General features: G+C 52.6%; 2 long non-coding RNA genes across 2 annotated transcripts in view; one reads left to right on the forward strand and one right to left on the reverse strand.

Annotated features, from left to right (window-relative positions):
- The window catches only part of LOC309872844, an 802,828-nt gene that overhangs the window by 61,904 nt on the left and 719,088 nt on the right, over window positions 1-21,836 (forward strand). The gene's annotated exons all lie outside the window — the stretch shown is intronic.
- LOC309872874 lies at window positions 1,651-2,830 on the reverse strand. Its single transcript, XR_014316134.1, has 2 exons — window positions 2,496-2,830; window positions 1,651-1,946 (listed from the first exon to the last, which is right to left on the reverse strand). It is a non-coding gene; the product is annotated as an uncharacterized lncRNA (long non-coding RNA).

The raw sequence follows: 21,836 nt of genomic DNA on the forward strand, positions 1-21,836 counted from the left end.
GTCTCCCTGGGCCTCAAGGACACTCAGCCTCTAGAGCACCCAGGAATCTCTGCCCCTAAATGCTTGAATCTGTGCCTGTTGCTGTGCCTGGACTTCCACCTCTGGAGTTTCTCATCTCTTGCAATACACATGGAGGACACCCAGAATCAGCCTCAGGGGACAGAAATAAGAGCCTCATCACAAGTGACAGCACAAACATTGCAATGGAATACTATGCAGCTGTAGAAAGAGGAAAGAGACTCTATCTCTGAGACATTGTTGGGAAGACCCATCAAGGTGCAGAATCCATTATTATTCAGCCGTTAAAAAAAGGAGGAGGAGGAGGAGGAGGAGGAGGAGGAAATCCTGCCATTTGTAACAACACAGTCAGACCTTGAGGGCATTATGCTAAATAAGTCCAAGAAAAAAAAAATACTGGTATGATCTACTTAGGTGTGGGATCTAAAAACAAATAATAATGAAAAACAAGAACTGAGTTCATAGATACAGAGAACAGATCGATGGTTGCCAGAGGTCCGGGGTAAGGGGTGGACAAAAATGGGCCAAGGGGGTCAAAAGGTACAATTTTCCTGTTCTAACCTAAGTCCTAGGTAATACCGTACAGCGCGGTCACTGTAGTTCATCACATGGTATTGTAGATTTGAAAGTTGCTAAGAGAGTAGGTCTTAAAAGTTCTCATCACAGAAAACAAATTCTGTAACTATGTGTGGGTGTATGATAAGTCATTTTGCAATCTACATACATATCAAACCATTCTGTTGTACACCTGAAACTAACATGTTATATGTCAGTTAGACTTCAATAAAAAAGGAGGGGGAAAATAATAGATAAACATTAAAAAGGAGGGGGAGAATTTGTATGCCTATATGCTTGTATGGGAAAGCCGTCTCTAGAAGAATTCCCGGGGAACCACAAACACTGGCTGGCGTGTCTTGGGTAGGGACGATAGAAGCAAGGGACTTTCCCTGTATGCGCTTTTGTACCTTTTGGATCTTAAATAACATGAATGTATTATCTTTTAAGACATATTTAGGTTTAAAGGAAGGAAATGGAAATGATCTATATGTAAAGACCTGGAGAGGATATACAAGATCTTCAAATGATTAATAGTTGCTAACAGGGGTCTAGTGTGAGTTGATCTGGTGTTTTTTTCTTTTGGGTTGGTTTTTGTTTGTTTTTTTTTAATAAAAAGGAACATTTGCATATAGTCTTATAAATATGTAGAAAAGGACTAGAGGGTGACACCAGCAAACAGAGGTTCCCTTGAGGCAGTCTGGAAAAACAAGTGTTCTACTTCCCATTGTGTCTGTCCCCTTCTGTCCTGTTTGATCTTTTAAACCAAACATGGATGACTGTTCTAATAATAGTAATAGTAATAATAATAATGCGCTGGTCGAGGCATAAGGAAAGGTACATGGATGCAACATAGTCCTGAGTCGGTCCTGGTCCCGCTGTCCCAGCAGCGCGATAGTAGCAATGTCACTTGGCAGTGGGCCAGCCGAGCAGACCTCCAGGACTGCGGAAAAGCTCAAACAAGGAGCCCAGCGCTGGGAAGTTCTCCGTCTTTACGAGCCCATAGTGAAAATCTGTGCGTGCAAGGCCAACTGGAGGAAAACTGTGAATACTTGATCAGCTGAATACAGATTTCCATTTTTATTCACTTAAGATTTTATTTATTTATTTGAGAGAGAGAGGAAGAGAGAGAGAGACCATGAGATGGGGGAGGGTCCGAGGGAGAAGCAGACATCCCACTGAGTGGGGAGCCTGATGTGGGACTCGATCCTGGGACTCCAGGGTCATGACCTGAGCCAAAGGCAGTCACTTAACCAGGTGCCCTCACATTTTTGTTTTCACAAGTGCACATGCGTCTTGTAGCTTCATAAACTTAGCCTTGACTGGGAGAGTTTTTGAGCGTCAAGGGTGCATGGGGTTAAGAAAACGGGCACCTGCAAGACAAAAGAGGACAATCAGAGCTTCGCCACCCTTGTGATGTACGCCGTGCCCTCCAAGGGGACCCCAAAGGAGCCACGGAGGGGCCTTGTCTGCACAGGGAGTCAGGACTGAGAAGCAGGCCTCCGCGCAGGGAGACCCAGTCCAGCAGAACGGAGGGTAGAGGGAAAGGAGGCTCCTGCCAAGGAGTTCTTTGTCCACTCTCTTGGTTGGGGGCAGAAATTTGGGGGTCTCCCCCTGGGAGGCAGGCCCAGCTCGAGCCGCAGCCAGTGCCCTCAGACAAGTGGCTCCTGTTCTCAGAACCTCAGACTCCTTGCCTGTCCAAAGGGGTCTGCACTGGGACCTTGGCCATGGGCTGGGGGTTAACCCAATGCGGGGCTGAATGTCCTGACAGTGTCTGGCGTGTGGTAAGTGCTCAGGAAATGTGCTTGCCTTCTCCACAGAAAAGTGATGGAGCAGAGTTCTGTAGTCTTTGGGAGGTATCCCTCACCTGGTCCTGGAGCCCCTTCCCTTCTGGCAGGAATCACACCCAAAACTGTGCTCACTGAAAAACACCACCAGCACATCCTCTCACGAGAGAAGCTTCGTTGTCACTCCTCCAGAGTACTGGCCGACCCACTGTGAACATCAGGGCTGGTGAAGACCGGCCTCTGCCTCCTTCCAGCTGTGTGTCCCCAAGCAAGGTCCTTAATCCATCTGTGCCTCAGTTTCCTCATCTGTAAGCTGGGACCAAGAACCCCAAGACAATTAAATGAAGATGATACGGATGAAAGGGACTTAACATTTGCTATTATCAGTCCCTTTGGTTAAAGGACTAGTATTTGGTCCACTTGCTGCCACCTGGGGATGTGGACTGACATGCCAATGGATTAGAGATGAAGGGGTGGTCTTGGGTGGACAGGGGGGACACTGTGAGTGCTGGGCACATGTCACATGGAGGGAGGCCAGGAAGGCCTCTCTGTGACCTCATCCAACACACCATGTACCCTGTTTGACCTCAGCAGCATTTCAAACACCCCCGAGCCAGCAGGTAAACACTGAAGGATGCTGACATTCTGTTTCCACTTCTGAAGGCCTTTAGACCGTTGCTCTTCCTGTGGTGGAAACGTGGCTCTTCGTACCCATATCTCTATCAAAAATTGGAAAATGGAAAGTAAACCAAAGGGCTGTGAGTTTTACTTGATGGAGGTGAAGAATATTCATACAGAGTCGGTCTGCAGACACGTGTCCTATTCACTCATGTGCGTGACCAGCTGTACCACAACTGCCTCATACCGTGGTGCAGGGTGTGCACTGCTCATCTCCAGGCATGGCACAGGGCAGGGGGGCATCAGGTCATAATCTGTGACCTGCATGGTCCGACACAGCAGGAGGCTTGGTGTTGGTCAACTCAGGTGGCAGGGCCCTGGCTCCCTTGTCCCCAACCCTATAGTCACCTCATTCTCCTGTGTACTCTATAGTCCCCCTCTGTGGTGTGCATCTTTCTCTCACGAGAAAGCCCCAGGACAAGGCTGAGGCTGGGGCTGGGTCATTCTCTCCCAGGGCCTTGAACTTCCTCAAAGTGCTTTAGATAATGCAGTGAAGATGACCATCAGCGGTAATGACACCCAGGACCTCGGCACTTCCCATAAGCCTCTGAAAAGTGATCTAAGATCCATCTTCCGATCTGCAAAACCCCCCATGGTTAGCCTCCACAAACAGGAATTCCCTTGTTTAAGGCCGGGTCTCACACCATAGCTGCCATGAACCATTAAAAAACAACCTTATCTCTCCTGCCCCATTCCTCTATTTCTGGAAATCTAGCCTCAGAAAGTCATAAAATTAAAGAAAGAGAGGGAAAGAGGGATGAGGGAGAAAAGGAAGGAGGGAAGGAAAGAAGAGGAGAGGAAAAGTTACATCTGCGAAAATGTTCGCGTGGCAAAAACACACCAAGATGGTCACAGTGAGTATGCAGTTTTGTGGGGAAAGGTTTTGTTTGCTCATTTTGTTTTTGTTATTTTGAAAACTTCTCCCAATGTTATCTTAGTTTCATAGTTCAAAGGAAATCAATGGAACCTTAAAACTGGAGGCATCTCAAGGACTCTCGGCGACCCCCGCAGAACCGCATCACTGTGCAGCTGGGGGCCCAAAGCAGACCCTGGAGCTAGAATGCACAGGTTCCTAGCCAAGCCCCCTCCAGTCCCCTGCTGAGGGTCGCTGGCAAGCTCCTTGACCTCTCTTTGGCCCCATTTCCTTATTTTTAAAATGGGCACAATAGTAGTATCTATCTTGTAAGGTTGTTGCAAAGACCAGATGAGTTAGGAAATGTACAAGTGCATAGAACAATACCTAGCTCTTAATAACTCCAAGTTATTAGTAGTGATAACAGTGGGTTGTGCAATCGTTTCTGACTCACCAGCTCACCCCAAACCCTCACCATTCTCTAGGATCACCTTGCCCTCTTCTACCCTCAAACACATACCAAGCCCAGCTCTGCCCGGAACTGCCTGCAGCATTCGCCTGCAGCTCCAGGGGACGGGTGAAGGAGGAAAGGCTGGTGCCAAGGGCCACCCGCATAGCCACCCTGCACCCCAGCTGCCCCCTGCCAGAGCCTCTGGCCCTCATCCCCTTCAGCTTTCCTAGGCTCTGCCTCCGACGAGCCCTCTGTCCTCAGAGTCATCTCTTCTCAGCCTGTCCCCACCTTTATGACCATCGTTCCTCAGTAAAACTCCGATCCAAAGTTAAACAGCAGAAGGACACTCTAATAAATTTATTTTGTATGCTGACGTATTTCAAAATCACAGATCGCATGTCACCCCATCCCCATAGGCTGCAGGACATGTCTTAAAAAAAAAAATATATATATATATATACCATCTTTTCATCCATAGCTGGAATCTACTCTCATTAACCAAATAGTATTTCCCTGATACTGTCTGATAGTTCAGAGGCAAATTCAGAGGCATCATTCTAAATTTGTAATGTTTCTGTTCATCTTTTTTTTTTTTTTTAAACTTCATCGGACATTATTGCTGGGGACTGGCAGAGGTATTAAAATGTGTGAAGGGACGCCTGGGTGGCTCAGTCGGTTAAGCGTCTGCCTTCAGCTCAGGTCATGATCCTGGGTCCTGGGACCGAGTCCCACAATGGGCTCCCGGCTCAAGAGGGAGTCTGCTTCTCCTTCTCCCTTTGCCACTCCCCCCTGCTTGTTCTCTCTCTCTCTCTCAAATAAATAAATAAAAATAAAATAAAATAAAATGTGCAAAGACCCTGTGGGGCAAGTCTGGGGGGCAGCGACACACCCTACCTTCCCAGGGTGGGGGGAACTAGAGAGTGATACGGGCATGGCCAACGACTATTACAGGCAAGAGTCTTCCGATCCTACAAAACTACTCCAAGGAGTTTATTTTATGGGTGTTTTTCCTGTCGACCAAAGATGCATCCATGAGGCCATTGGAGCCCAAGACAGGCACACCTGAAATATCCATCACCCAGAACTGTTCATTCAGTCACAATGGTGATGTGATCTGGAGGCTTTAACCAGTCCTGGGAAAAGTAAACGCGGTCCATGACCCTCAACTGGGTCTGTCTGAGGGGGAAACACTCAACAAGGGACATGATGGGGTCAAGTGGCAGGACAAGGTGACAGTAGACTAGAGAAAAATACAGTCTCGAGACTAAAACTGTTGTGTTTACCGAAAAGACTATCACCCTTCTTAGGAAATGCACACGGACATCTCTAAAGACTACTTACGCAACTTATTCTCCAATGGCTTCCAAAAATGTGTATTATATATGAGTAATATACATACTACTGTGTGCTTATGTACACCTAGAGAGGGAGAGAGGGAGAGAAGAGGGAAGAGAAATAATAATGTAAAATGCAAGCAATGGATGAGTTGGGGTATATAGGTGACTTTGATAATACTCTCAGTCTTAACTTCTTTCGAAGTTTGAATTTATTGACCAGGGGAAAGTTTAAGCACAAAAATAAGAGAACAAGGCAGACAGCTATAACCAATATTCACAGTCTCCCACAGAAAGGGAAGAAGGAGGTGCAACAGGCCATGTGGGTCCTCTCCGTTGCTGCTAACAGAAGGATAGGAAGGACCATGGACCTGAGAGGGCAGGTGTGCCGACTCCCTAGGGAAGTGCTCGGGAGGACAGTAGTTGGGGGGGTGGGGAGGCCATCTTCATTTTAAAGGACAAGAAAAAGAAATGGGTGTGGGACCTCAGGATTCCTGGGTTTGTTGGGACCATCCTGACTCCAAAGGCTCCCTCCATCACTCTTGGTAGTGCCCTCAGACAGAGCCACCTGCTGGGAGTCCCCAGGTGGGACTTGTAAACTGGGAAGCCGTAGTTTGGGCCTGTGGCCAGATGGCCCCCTCCAGCTCTATCCTTTCCTCCACCCTGAACAGGAAGGCAGGGCTGGTCTTAGGCGCTCAGGACCTGGAGCCCCTTTCTTTCTTCCTTTCTTTCTTTCTTTTTTTAAAAGATTTTATTCATTCATTTGGCAGAGAGAGAGAGAGATCACAAGTAGGCACAGAGGCAGGCAGAGAGAGGGGGAAGCAGGCTCACTGCTGAGCAGAGAGCCTGATGCTGGGCTTGATCCCAGGACCCTGGGATCATTGACCTGAGCCAAAGCCAGAGGCTTAACCCACTGAGCCACCCAGGTGCCCCAGTGGAGCCCCTTTCTTCATGGGCTAGGCTGCCACTGAGCTTGGCCACAGTGGCTTCATAGCCACCCCCCATCCAACTGCTGACCCCCCCAACCTCCACTCAGGGTGCTCAGGCCTCGCCTGGACAATGTGGCCTGGGAGCATCATGCTGAGCAGAGGGCCCAAATCCCAGACCCTTGTGGGAAGGATATCTTATGCTGCCAAGGCCAGCCTCCACTATCATGTCCCACCCAGGGCTGGGGCCTCCTCACTCGTGGTCGGCAGGAAGCCCATAGAGAAGATGTGATTGGCTCTTGCAATCCTTGCCCCACTCAGGCCCTCCAGCAAGGCAGCTTCCTAGAGGAAGGATCAAGACATTTCAGAGGATTTTCGGGAGCAGGAAGCAGAGTGGGGATCCCTTGCCCTGTCAGTCTACACCATTCCCATCAGCTGGGGCCAGAATAAGAAAGAAGCTTCGTCTCATGTGCCTACCCTGGTCAGCTGAGTGCTGTCTGGGCTCTGTGATGAGGGCTCCAAGACATAGTCAAAGTGTGAAAGAAAGAGTGTTGGCCATATCTGCATGGTGTGGAATGGGGGACTGGCAGGGTGCAGACCATGAATTTGCCATCCCTGAGGTAAGGCCTTGCCTGCCCCCAACTTGTAAGCATAACCTCCAGGAGAGAGAGATGGGGAGAGGTTAGCAGGAGACTACCCTACTGTTACCCTCCCAGATAACAGTTCTCAAGCACGTCCTCTCGGCCAGGCTCTTCGGAGATGCTGTCCCCATAACAGTCCTAAAAGCAAGGAGAAAATTAGGAAGTGGTGCCTGGGTGGCTCAGTTGGTTAAGCCACTGCCTTCGGCTCAGGTCATGATCCTGGGGTCCTGGGATCGAGCCCCACATTGGGCTCCCTGCTCAGCGGGGAGCTGGCTTCTCCCTTTCACTTTCCCTCTGTGCTCTCTCTCTCTCTCTCAAATAAATAAGTAAAATCTTTAAAAAGAAAGGGAGAAAGAAGGAAAGAAAGAAAGAAAGAAAGAAAGAGAGAAAAAAGGAAGGAAGGGAGGGAAGAAAGGAAGGGGATAATTAGGAGGGGCTGGAATCTCACTGATGTCTGACTCTGTGTTGAACTGAGATGTAGGCATCATAACCCCATTTTACAGTGGAAGCAACTGAGGCTTATTAACTACTCGCCAAGGTCCCACCACTAGGAGATGGAGGAGTGGGAATGGACCCCAAATCTAGCCACTCTTGACACCCCCCTTTTGCTTTTCCCCTATCTACCCTTCCCACCCCAGGGCCTGGCCTCCTGCCACCTTTCCTAAACCTACCCCCTGAGTCTCCTGCAGACGCGGGGGAGGGGGTGTCTGCCTGCACAGCTCTGGGTGCTCCTTGGAGGGGCAGCAAGGTGGGCAGGGACTCACCACCCCGCAGGCAGTGGACACGGACCTCCCGGCATCCGTTACTTGCCCCCAGCCCAGGCTCTGCCCACCACACAGTCGTGATAGATAGTTTGTGAAATACCCTGAGCTTGCGGTTGACCAGAATTCTGAAATAATTCCATTGAGACCGGAATTCATGCAATGTTCTGTATCCTGATGTGGTAAAGAAGGCAGCCCGTGGGAGGGGCGAGGGGATGTGAAGGCCCAAGGATGGTGAGGCAGCCTCCAGGCCCTGCAGCAGGGGCTCCTGCCACCGCCCCCTCTCGCCCACGGGCTCCGGAAGGCCCATCTGACAGGAGCGGAACCCTGATAAGCACCACCTGACCAGGAGGCCCCAGGCAGAGAGATTAATGCCCAAATTGTCAACAACCTCCCCACGATGCACCCCCACAGGGGGAGCAGGGGCAGATGGGGGGGCGCACTGGGAAAGGAAGGACAGAGAGGCCTCCAGCAGAGATAGGCAACAGGACAGCTCTGCTTGCCCCACTCCCTCAGCGTCAGCCTCACTCCGCAACCTGCAGCACCCAGCCCTGGCCGCCCTGAGTGGGAAGAGGCCAAGGCGTAAGGCCCAGTGAGCATCATGGCAGCCCAGTCACTCTTAATCCGACCCCCAGGCCTGAGCAGACCCTTGCCATGCAGGGGGTTGGCGGAGTTGTCTCTGGAGCTCTCCCTTGGCCTGGAAGCTTCCCACAGCTGTGATCACTCTTGAGCCTCCGTGTGCCCACGACTGGAGCCTCGGGGCCTGGGGAGCTCACCCCAGCCCTGCTGGCTTCATGGCTGATGGGCTAGATGGAGACGTGGGCTTTTCCTTGACGGATGCCTCCTCACTGTGCTGCAAAGCCTCCCTCCACTCCTGCAGTGGGACAGGGACTCCAGGCCCACGCTCAGGAGGAGGAAGACAGACCCAGGGGTGGCTGTGGGGGGTGACCACAGTTCTGGGTCTCCTTCACACAGCTCAATAGGTTTAGGCCAAGCACATTTCCTCGCCTTGCCTGGAAACCCAAATCCTGAGGGTCCCCTCAGGGGTTTTCCCTCAAGAAAAATGCATCCACTGGAAGGGCTGGTTGCCCAGGACACGGAGATGATGAGAGCCCCACTGTTTAGGGGAACGAAACAAAGTGAAACCTTTCCCCTGAAGGAAAGGATGGTACTTGTCAATCCGTCATGGAGACACCAAGGCCCACCGATATATGGCGTTTGCCGCGTGGGTAACTAGGCTTCTACCTTTACATGTTCAGTTAAGGCCATTCCTCTAAGTTATCTTTCCAGCTTTGTTTCAGAAACTCAGAGCCACGAGGTTCCCCTGCACCCCAGGCCCCTGCTCTCTCCCACCCCCTCCCTCCCCTGCCCTTCCCAGCAGTGCACATGACTTAGGCTGGTTCCTTATGATTCTCATCTGGGGCTCTGTAGACTTAGCCACGCTGCAGGGCTGCCCCACAGCATGTCGACCCGTCCCCGGCCCATGTGACCCCAGCCAGCCCAAGCCCCATGCCTTGCCCTGGAATGCCTCCTTTATATGTCTGAATCCCTCCATGGGTGAGGTGCGCTGGAGGCCACCTGTCCAGGGTTACTGGCACCCACAGCGGACAGGCTGAAGGGGCCACGCTGGGCACGGGAGGAGATTTCCGCCTAAGGTAGAGCAAGGATCCAGAGGATAAACCCCAGGGCTGGCCTGGGGGATACCAATCTGGAAGAGTGATCCTGGAGGGCCGGGCGGTGGGGGGATGGCGGGCCACAGACTCAGGCGCCTTGGGCCAAGTGAGGGGTGCTCACAGTGTGGATGGCGGTCAGTGCTGGGCACACCATCAGCTGTGCAGGCTGGGGACACAGAAGCCGCTGCTGTACTAGCCTGGGGCCAGCAAGTAGCCTGATCATTTTTTCAAGAGAAGTAAAACAAAAAAATGTCCATTTTTAGAGAATATCTCCTGGTTTTTAAGTTGAAAATTCATTCAGTATTTCATGATGATAATAACATTCCGCAGGCAAAGAAAATACAGCTATAGGCCAGCTGGTACAAAGAAAACACCTGTCAGCAGAAGGCAGATGCCCCAGGTCCCACACGACATAGGGACCAGTGTCGTGAAAACGCAAAAGCAGCCGGGCAACCTTCTGTGGGCATGTGTTTGGGCAGAGCCCAGGGCTGGCACTGGGCAGCCACCTAAATCAAACCCTATCCCAGGCCTCAGGGAGGCAGACAGAGTGGTGGGAGTGGTGGACAGAGACAGATCATCAAGGTGCAGAGAAACAGGACACACGTTCTCCCACAGGCATGGGGAGTTTTCTGGGAGGTCACGAGTTGACAGTCAAGTTTTCCTCTGGGAGAGCGGTTCGCAACTGTGGGCAGGTAGGAAGGTAAAGGTATCTACTTTTCTCTTCCGATCTGCTTCAATATTTGCCTCGCGCATGTATTACTTTCACAACTTTTAAAACATGGGACACATGTTTAATGAATCTGTAAGCCAATACAGGGACAGGACGAGGACACTGTAACTCAGATCCTAAGGTGCCCAGCCGGGCAGTGACTGTCCTCATCCAGGAGAGAGGACGGTGCCATTAAGCCCTCCCAGGGGTGATGCTGGCAGCTGGATTTTGGAGAATGAACAGGCGTTTCTCCCAGGCAGACCAAGGAAACTGATGGCTATCAGGTTCTCTAGAGAAGGTTTTCTGGACCAGGACTTGCAGATAGATGGGCTTGGGATGGCGGAAAGGATTAAGGTGTGCCACATGTATGGACAGGGACAAAGAAACAACCTGGCAGGTGTCAGGGGTTTGGAGTTGAGCAGGAAGCACAGGGTGGTTCCAGAGCAGGGACAGGAGCCTGAGAAGGTCCCTGCGTCCCCACAGGACCCGGCCCAGAGTTGGCCTGGAGCTATCTCTCAGAGGTCCGGGAAGCCCTCAGTCCATCACTAGAGGACAAACAGCTGCCTCGGGCACCCTGCCCATATGATGTCTATGCGGTTTCCCATAGGGAACCTGGGGAGCCAGGGCCCACTCATGGGCAGTTACAAAGACCAGAGCAGTGTAGCTTTACTAGCCCCGAACTGGGAGCTGGGCACCAGGTCTGAATCTCACCAGCAACATTCCTCACCACAGTGGAAACTTTGGCGCTCTGCCCCTTAGCTCCGATCTCCTGAACAAAACCTCCAGCTATGGGGTAATTATGAGGAACCAAGGATGGGAGGATGCCAAGTTCCCACCACAGGTCCTGATAGTCACTGACATTTATCTGATGCCTACTTTTTGAAGAGCTGTAATGCCATCAATCTGTTTGGTCTGCACATGCTCCCTGTGTGGCAGTTCCAGTGTTAATCCACAGATGAAGAAACTGAGGCAGGCAGGGTTCTACACAGCCAGTGAGCGTGGGAGCTGGGATCTGAACCCTGACCAGCTGGCTCCAGCATCCGGGCTGTCACCCACCACGCCCTTCATGCTGGGGTCACGTGTCTTCATCATTCCAAAGTTGAACTTGGCCACCCTCAGTAGAGCCGCTCTGTGCCAGAGCTGGCAAAAGCAAGCCCCAGCCAGCGTGAAACACCAGGATACCTTGGAGCCCGGAGCGGTGTCAATTTCCTGGGCGGGGGCGCCCTCTGCTGGCCAAGGGCTCAGAGTCCCTTCTGGCCTTGGAGGGTCTTCAGAGCAAGGTGAAGTGGGTCCAACTCTGACCTGAACTTGGCTCCCACTCAGCTGCTCCACTTGGCCAAAAGGGAACCAAAGCCCCGAAAATGGAGCAACAGCTTTGTCCAGGGCCACAGAACAGTCCATGGAAGAACTGCAGGAAGAAGCCAGACATGTCTTGCAGCTAGCCTGCTGGATGAAGTGGGACACGAGCATTCACTGAGCGCTTTCTGTGTTCTCTGTGCACTCGTGGTCTCCCGTGCCCTCCCATGACCCCTATTATAGAAAAAATTATTCCTGGAACTCACTAAAGACAGTGGGAAAGACTTTAGGCAGGGGGACAATGCAGTGAGGTCTTATAGCGGGGGAGTGATGGGGCTCAACCCTGAATACAACCAAGAAAGGGGAATTTATGGGGCGGGAGATATCCGTGGATGGAAATGAGGAAGAGGAAATATCAGGCCAAGGCAGGGGTCGGGGTGGTGATTCCTGCTGAAGGCAGGCAAGGTGATCAGACACTGCCTGGGCCATGCTGCGGGTGAGAAGCCCGATCAGACTGGATGGTGCACAGGCCCTGGGAAGGAGTCTGTGGGGCAAGTGACTCTTGACTTCAGAGCTGTGAGTTCGAGCCTCATGTTGGGTGTAGAGATTACTTAAAAATTTTTTAAAAAATAATAGAGGAACACAGAAGCCACAAAGTCAGGGCCTAGCTGAGAAGAGACTTTGGAGGAGCTGGTTTGGTCAAGGAGAATCTTCATCATGCCAATGGCAATCCCAGGATGATCTCATTCTACAGAGGAGACCCAAGGCTCAATGCCAGGCTGATTCCAAAGCCACCCTGCAGGCCAGCCTCCCAGGGAACTGCATCTTAATGGTCCCTGTGTTCCACCCAGTGGAGGGTGGCATAAGGCAAAAGGGACTCCGTTTGTCCTCTGAAATGAGCTGAATTAGATGGGTGTTTGCCAGCATTCAAGCCCCACCTTCACACACTGTGCCAGAGGCTCTGATCTCATAATCTGCCTTCCCACAGTAACAGCAGACCCCACCTCACGCCCACTGTGGTTCAGCGCCCAGCCCCTGCCAGTTCCTTTGAGCCTAGCAACAACAGCTCTCAAATTAGAAATTAATATTGCCCCATTTTACGGGAAATTGAGACCAGAGCACTTGAGTACCTTGCCCAGTCCCATTGCTCAGAGTGGTGAAGCTAACAGCCCACTCCAGGGGCCTGCCAGAAGGCCACCTCCTCCCCTCAACTGGTCTCATAGTCTCACTTGGTTGATTTTGTTTGTTTAAGATTTTATTTATTTATTGACAAAGAGAAAGAAAGTACAAGCAGGGGGAGAAGCAGATTTCCTGCTGAGCAAGGAGTTGATGCAGGGCTCAATCCCAGGACCCAGGATCATAACCTGAGCCAAAGGCAGCCACATAACCAACTAAGCCACCCAGGTGCCCCTAGTCTCGCTTATTTTTTTTTTTAATATTTTATTTATTTATTTGACAGAGAGACACAGCAAGAGAGACAACACAGCAGAGGGAGTGGGAGAGGGAGAAGCAGGCTCCCCGTGGAGCAGAGAGCCCGATGCAGGGCTCAATCCCAGGACCCTGGGATCATGACCTGAGCTGAAGGCAGATGCTTAACGACTTAGTCTCACTTAGTTTTAATGAAACTTTGTAATCTACCATTTCACTGGCCTAAATAAAAGGCACTGTGAAAAACAAATAGAATATAAATCAAATGAAGGAATTCCATTCAGCCACACAGAGTAGTGGGTGGGAAGCATGGCATTTGGAAGCAGCTCTTTCTTTATGAGATTACACATTTGGGGCTGTGAGACCTATAGCTGCCCCACCGGTATCTCCCCCCGACCCCTCTGGCCCCCAATGGACCTCCTGAGTCAACTTGTTCCACTTTGCCCAGAGAACTGTGCTCCCTGGTCTCTCCAACAATGGGCGTGCTGCTCTCTGGGGACACTGATACCTCAGAGCAGACTGGAGCACTACCCCAGGGCTACCAGACTTGCTCAGTGGTCATGTGGCCCTAGGAGAGTCCCTGGTCTCTGGCTTCCAGGCCTCATGGTAAATAGAAATGAATCACACCCACCTGCCAGGTTTGCTGTAGGGACTAAATAGAACCCTGGACAAAGTATCAAAACAGGGAGACACCGGGGCGCCTGGGTGGCTCAGTGGGTTAAGCTGCTGCCTTCGGCTCGGGTCATGATCCCAGGGTCCTGGGATCGAGTCCCACATCGGGCTCTCCGCTCAGCGGGGAGCCTGCTTCCCTCTCTCTCTCTCTGCCTGCCTCTCCATCTACTTGTGATTTCTCTCTGTCAAATAAATAAATAAATAAAATCTAAAAAAAAAAAAAAAAAAAAACAGGGAGACACCACGTGTACCCCAATGTTGATAACAGCAATGCCACAATAGCCAAACTATGGAGAGAGCCCAGATGTCCATCGACAGACGAATGGATAAAGAAGATGTGGTCCAGGGGCGCCTGGGTGGCTCAGTGGGGTAAGCCGCTGCCTTTGGCTTGGGTCATGATCTCAGAGTCCTGGGATCGAGCCCCGCATTAGGCTCTCTGCTCACCAGGGAGCCTGCTTCCTCCTCTCTCTCTGCCTGCCTCTCTGCCTGCTTGTGATCTCTGTCAAATAAATAAAATCTTAAAAAAAAAAAAAAAGAAGATGTGGTCCATATACACGATGGAATATTACTCAGCCATCAGAAAGGATGAATACTCACCATTTACATCAACGTGGATGGAACTGGAGGGGAAAATCAGTCAGAGAAAGACAAGTATCATATGATTTTTCCCATCTGTGGAATTTAAGAAACAATTTAAGAACATAATAGAAGGGAAGGAAAAATAAAATAAGACCGAAACGGAGAAGGAGACAAACCGTAAGAAATTCTTAACTCTAGGAAACAAACTGAGCATTGCTGGAGGGGAGGGGCGTATTAGGATGGGGTCACTGGGTGATGGGTATTAAGGGGGACACTTGATGGAATGAGCACTGCATGTTATATGCAACTGGTGAATCACTAAACTCTACCTCTGAAATAAACAACAACAACAAAAAAAACACAGGGTGACACCAATGGTGGGCGGGGTAGACACACACTGGTCCCTTTGCAGAGCCTGTGACCTGCCAGTCCTCCCACCCCAGCTCTTTTGGCCAGTCCTACTCCCTACAGCCTACTTTGGGATCTTTGGGAAGATGGGACATGTGGGTGTCCGTAAGTGGGAATGAGGGGTAGGACATGAGAGAATGGCAGGTGTGGGCATCCAACACTGAGGCTGGAGGGTTGAGGATACACGCTGAAATAATCTGGGATAGAACACTGTGGATATACACACAGCAACATGGGAAGACCCCCAAAACTGAGCCAAATGAGATCAACCAGAATCAGCATGATCTAGAGCCGGTGGACACACCTGCAGGAAAATACCCCACACCCTTTAATGAGACACAGACACATCTGGGGACTGCACTCCACACAGTGGGGTTGTCCGCAGGGACAGGGGTTGGGAAGCGGGGTCAGGATGAAGACACTGCAAGGACGGTGGCCTTGTGTCCCCATCTGAGAAAAAGATCCAAGTAGAAAAGATTAATCATAGAACACCCAGCATGGAAGCCAGCCTATCAGGCCCTGTTTAAAGCCTAAGCACGTGTGTCCATGTCTATCAGATGGGAGCCTGTCCTGTGCTGAGTCCCCAGCATGTGACCGTGAGTCTTGAGTAACAGGTGGGCAGCGCCCCTAGGATCACAGGACAGCCATGCTAGGACGTGCCTTCGAGACCAGCTCCACCAGCAGCTGCAATCCACAAGCCCCCAAGGGCCCTCAAATCCTCCCTGTGACACACACAACACAATGAATCACAATGGTTAGGTGTTAAGCACACACATTCTTTGTGCTGGGACAGTTACTTATGTTTCATCCTCATAACACAGGCATCACAGAGCCCTCTGTTTGGGTGGAAACAGAAGTAATTGCAGAACCAAGAACCAGTTCTGGGTAGGTCTGATTCCACCTTTTTCCAGCTGCCCCAGGGCTGCCTCCCACCACCACACACACATACACAGGAATTCACACACACACACACACACACACACACACACACACACGGGTCACAGCCTGACAGAACACCTTCCTGGAGCTGTCTCTTCCCCTCCCATGCCTCGGTGGGTGCACAGACATCCCACCCCAGACCTCACACCCCAAGTCACCCTCTCTAGCTCTGCCAAGTTCAAACAGGTCCTCCTCAGGACCCGGTGTCCATCCCTAACAACACACCTACCCCATCCCCATGTTCCGGGAATCCCTCACCTGGGTCTTCAGGAGACTACCTGGTCTCCTCTGCCCAGCTCCTCCTGGCTCTGAGCACCCTGTTCCAGGGATGGGGCTCACAAGCAGGAAATCCTGGGCTTTCTGGAAGAGCTCTGGGAGCCAGTGGGTGACAGGCGGTGGCTTCATGTTCCTGCCACACTCCCTCCCTGTGCGCAAAGAACGACCTTTCCTGCAGGCCTTGTGCTGCACAAAACCCAGGGCCTGCCCTGGCTTCAGCCTGGTGGACGGGTGGCCAGGCCTGGGAGCTTCTGTGACAGGCCCTTAGGGGCATGGGTCAGAGCCAGGAACGCGGGGCTGAGACTGAGGACACAGATGGGTGCCCTCCGGAGAGAAGCCCACGTGAGCCGGGACAGAGGAGGGGTGGCATAGCTGTGTGATGGGATGAGATGCTTGAGGGCCCCACACATAAGGCCTGAGGGTGCAAACAAGTTTCTGCTCACGAGGGGGCCTGTGGAGTGGCCTGTCTGGCCTGAAGGAGGTAGTCTGAGGTTGAGAAGACAAAGCCCAGAGGGCAAGAACACCAGCTCTGGGCGCAGAATGCCAGGCCTGCCTGATGTGTGCCTTCTCTGCCCCCCATGAGGGTACACAAGAGACAGATGGAGAGAAAGCCTCCAGCATAACCCTGACCCTAACCCTACCCATGACCGTGACTGTGAGCCTGACCCTAACCCCAAACCTAAAGGTATCTCTAACCATGACCCTAATATGGACCCTGAACCTAAACCTAACGCTGACCCTGACCCTAACACTAACCCCTACCCTAAACCAAACCCTAACCCTGACCTTACGCTGTCTAACCCTAACCCTAACCCTAACCCTACATGACCTGTGTAGGTCATGTAGGCATAGGAAAGATCTGCTCCGCTCATGGCGCCCCCAGAGCTCCATGACAAGGCAACAAGGAACCAAGCCTGGCACTGGGAAGAAGCCAGAAGAGGGCTGGAGAGGGTGCGGGGTGGGTAGCCCTGTGCCTTCCTCAACTGAGGCTCCTCCCTGCCTGACAGGCCCCAGCACCCTCAAGTGTCATGCTAGAATGGCCCTCGGACATCTGTCATTGTGCAAGAAGACCTGAGTCCCCAGAGGAGAAAGGGACTTGCCTGAGATGGCCCAGGAGCTGGCTGCAGATCTGGGACCTGGCCTCCATGCCCAGAGCCTCAACCCCGTGCCCTTGGGGACCCCTGTGTGCACCCAAACCATGAGTAATGGGCACTTATAAAGGCCCTTTGTAAATAGCTTAGCTCTTCAGACGAAAGGGTTATGCTACTCATTCTAGTATAGGTAGAGGAAAGAGACTCTGTTCCCTGAGCCACTGCTGCAGAAGGGTGTCATTGTGCCATGCCACTTGGTCCTTCCAGACCTCCCATCATACGGTCCCCAATCTCCAGGCAAGCAAGGTGAGGCTGGCGAACAAGCCAAGTCTCAAGTGAGTCACAGGCAGCTGTCGGGAGCCTGGCCTTGGTAGCGACCCCACCCTGATGCAAAGGGCAGGGGAAGACAAGGGTCTGTGCCTCCAGGAGAGGGAGCCAGCAGCTGAGGGTGTGGGCTGTCTTGGGGGGAAGGGGTGCCATGTCAGGAGGGGCTGTGGTCCCCAGAGCCAGGCCGGGACAGAACGGGGTGGGCGGAGAGAGACAGTGGGGCTTACACATTCACTAGGCCCTGCAGCCCACCTGTGCCGTGCCACCCCCCAGAGCTCCTGGCTTCCTCAGGTCCCCAGTTCCGCCGTCTCCTCCCCAGGATCCCTCCCAGCCCTTCAGACTGAATCTGTTTATCACATTCCTAGCATCCATCATTACGTGCAAACATTTATTTTCTAATTTTCTTTCTAAAAGCCCCACACGACTGTGCCCTGCTTACCATGACCCCAGTGCCTTTTAGACGGTGTTGGACACGTAGTAAAGATGTTCGTTAAGTGAATCATAGGCAATGACGTGATGCCTTTTTGACTCTGCTCAGAGGGAGTTCCCAGTCTAGGGAGGCAAGCAGTCCACTGCACCGCAGAGTGCCTCCACTGCCAAATTCCCAGGGGGAGTAAAGAAGGCCGCCCAGGAGGCAAAGTTTGAACGGGGCTCTGCCTGTTCCTCAGAAGTGCTGGTGAGGGGCACAGCCAAGGGCTCCGAGATCTCCCTGGTCTCTCCCTTCAGCCCTCAGTCCCATCCAGTCCTGCTCTTCGGGCTTCCTCTCTCCTGGGTCTGTAACCTTTACCTCCCTGTGACCTCATTCCTCCCCCTCAGCATTTAAATGGACTCTTGTCTTTTTCATCTTCACAGGACTCTTTCTAGATTTCTTCTCCTGCATGGAAGTCAAAACTGGGGGCTGGAATCTGGGTTCCTCCTCTCCATCACCTCCCACATGCCAGTCCTTCAGGCCCAGTTATTACTCCTCTTAACTATGTCCCCGTTCTGTCTGCTTCTTCCAGGGCCCGGTGCTACTACTGTTTTGTTCACTTCTGCATCCCCTGCATTTCCTTCTGGGCCTGTCACAGAAAACACGGAACCAGTGACCTGATGGAGGCTGGGAATTTAGACGACTGGGTTGGAGGCATGATGGAGGGATCAATTATAGGAGGGGAGAGGCTCTGGGCAGGTCTAGCCCAGTCTGAAGGTCCCCTCTTTTCTCCCACTCATTTCCCAAGCCTGTCTGGGCAGGTGACAGACAAGTCCCCAGATCCCAGGCCAAAGTCTCAGAGTCTAGCCCAGCTTCAAAATGGCGCCAGGGCCTGGTTCAAGGCAGCAGGCCTGTGTAGAGGCCATGGGCCTTGGGGTACGCTTGGGGGCGTTTCCTGTCTGGGCCTACGGCCCCCAACCGCTGGCAGCGCGGTTTCCGGCGGGGCTGCGGCCGGGGCCTGCACTATCAGTTCGGCACCAGACGCCCGGTCAGGATACTTGTGGTGAAACTGTGAGGGTGCACTTGGTCCTTTGGGGTTTTCTCCTGTGTCAGCCTCCAAGACAAATGAAGGAGAGAAAGTGACATCCAGTCCTTCTTCAGCCATGTTTACCCCCTTCTGAGCGAGGGGCCAGGCTGTGGGCAGCAGCTGCCTGGGGCTGGGGGCCCGCCACCCAACCACCTATGTCTGCAACAGCCAGCTCAAAACTGCAGCAGTGGAGGAGGCCAGGGCCAGGCCAGTGTGGTCAGGAATCTTGGCTAGGACTGGACAAAGGGGATTGGCCTGGGGGTCTGAACAGGGGTGGGAAGCCCCTGGTGAGCACTCCTCTTCACCTGCCAAGAGGGCCTCAGAGTGGGCAGGCTCGGCCTGAGACCAAATGAGAGCTATCAGTGTCTGAAGCATCTCACCCTACATGGGAGTCAGGGGGCACCATGCCTGAACCAAAGCTCCACCCTCAGGACCCCACCTCACTGCACCCTGGGACTTACCAGGAAGAAACTGAAGCCCTGTCTGACACAGAAATCAAGGACCAGAGAGAAAGAGCGCTGTCCATGGACTAAGATGCTATGCCCCAGAGCTAGGAATACAAGGAGCAGGGGGAAGCTGAGTATGGGGATACCTCCCCTGTGGTCCCCAGTTCTGATGCTGGGAGACCCAGGGGCTCTGGCCAGACCAGCTGGCCCCCAAACCCTACAGGACACCTGGGGGCACAAGTCCTCATTGCCCTTTGGCAACAGCACAGCCCGCCTTGCCCACAGACCCCAGACCCAGTTCTAGCCCAGGCCAGGACTGTGGTTCCCAACTCAGACCCCTAGATGGCGCCACAGCCAGAGCACTGGCATTGGAGAATGTCAGCGTGGCCCTGCCCTAGAATGGCTGCAGCTCCGCACATGCGCGACTGTTCTAGCCCAGCTGGCCCTCTGCGCCTGTGCATTAAGCCTTACTTCCTGGCGCCCGCAGTGACGTGTCCACAAGGTTCACAGCGATACAAGGGCGCAAGCGCAGCAAACTCCCCAGGCCTGCGAGCAGCCCACCAGCCCAGCAGAGGGAGCCTGGCAACACAAACTCCAGGTTCCTGCCAAGTTTTTTCCAGCTCCAAAACTAAGAAAACATTTAACTAAATGCAAAAGTGTGGGGAGGGCTGAGGAAGAAACTGGCCAAAAGGTCTGAGATGGTATATACCCAGGGTGACCAGGTCCCTGCCCTGAGACACACAGCTGCCCCTGGGCTTCCTGAGAGAAGCAGGGCCAGCGCTGGGAGGCAAAGGAGGGGGGTGGCCACTGCAGGGCTGCTGGGCGAGCAACAGGCAATTCCACGGGAGTAAGGGAGGCCCAGCTCGGTACCCCATAAGGGCACCAGAGACTGGGTATGTGTGGAGCCAGGCCAACAGCCATCCCATGAGGCCAGAACACCCCGAGGACACACCCACAGGTTTCACATGTACACCACGGCACAGGCACAAGCACAGCAACCTCCCCAGGCCTCTCACTGCCAGAAGCACTGATTGGCAAAACGGAAAAAGATTTAAGGGATGTAACAGAACCAACTGTTAATGCTTAACGAGCACCCGCCTTATGACCCTTCACATCTGTGACTTGTGATCCAGCCTATGAAGCAGATAACTGAGCCCTGCTTCCTTTCACAAACAAGGAAATGGTGGCCCCAAAGACTCACAGTGAGTGGCCTTTCTATGCAGTCCGTCTGACTGCGTGCCGAAGTCTTGAGCCAACTTTCTCCTCCATATCCAAAGTCCTCTCCTTCCTTTGGACCCTGGATCTTTCCACTGCCTGAGAAACCTCACCCTGCCCACTTTTTCTTGTGTTCAGCCTCATTTTCCACCGAACCCAACCCACTGGCACTGAACACACTGAAGTCTTCCCTCTACCAGTGTTCATAGCTACACGCCCTGTGGCGCCCTCCAGCCTTCTCTCTCATGGCCTGTCTCTGATGCACACCTTTCACACTGGTAGGAAGCCTCCCTTGGGTCCCACTCCCTTTTCCACGGCTCCACCCACACCATGCTCAAGCCCCTGAAGGACCACTTCAGTGACCTGCTCCCAGCACAGGCTGACCTTGCCCAGCCTTCCTCTTGCAGGACAACTCCGCAGCATGTGCTGCTGCTGCTCCTCCTAAAATCCCCTCTTCCCTGGGCCCCCAGGACCCCACACACCCCTGCTCTCTTACTTCAGGGGTTGCTCTACAACCTGTGTGCAGGGGACAGGGTGCTCCAAGTGGCCACTGCACTCTGGATCCCCTTCCTACCCTTACCTGCCACAACCTCGACCATTTCCACAGCCATTCCACAGCGTGTCAAACGACACCCACGTTTATCATTTCCACACCAGGCCCCTTCTTTGAACTCCAAACCTGAATATCCAACTGCCCCGACATTCCCATTTGGAAATCACCGGCACAGCCACCTCACTGTGTCTGAAACAGACACATCATCACCAGCCTCAAAACTGGTTAGTCTTTATAGACCTCTCCACAGACCTCTCCATAATGGATGGTCAACCCCGCCTGCCAGTATGTCACACACTGTGCATCCCATGCCAATCTGAGTATCTAGCAGACACCATAAGGGGACCTTATCAATGGGACAAAAACCCTGCCCCATCACAGCTAGTTCCTGTAATTACACACATCCCAACTGCGTTATGATGTGGAGACAGAATGTAACAAGACAGCCTGACTCACCTGAAGGGTGAGCAGGAATTACCTTAAGTGAAACAAGGAAGGCACAGACCTCAGGGAGAAAGTAGAGGGGGAGAAAGCATGGCACTCATTTCACACTGTCCATTCCCCCACCTAAATCTCCGCTGCATCCATATGGGCACATGGCCATCCTTGCCCAAGGTTTTCTCCCATCCCTGTTTATGGCCTTCAGCAGTTTGCTTTCAGCCAAAATACCAATCTAAGCATGTCTCACACAGTGATCAGTCTCACCATGATCTTAGGATAAAGC

This window comes from Mustela nivalis (assembly GCF_964662115.1).
Source record: "Mustela nivalis genome assembly, chromosome: 1".
In the NCBI taxonomy this organism is placed as follows: domain Eukaryota; kingdom Metazoa; phylum Chordata; class Mammalia; order Carnivora; family Mustelidae; genus Mustela; species Mustela nivalis.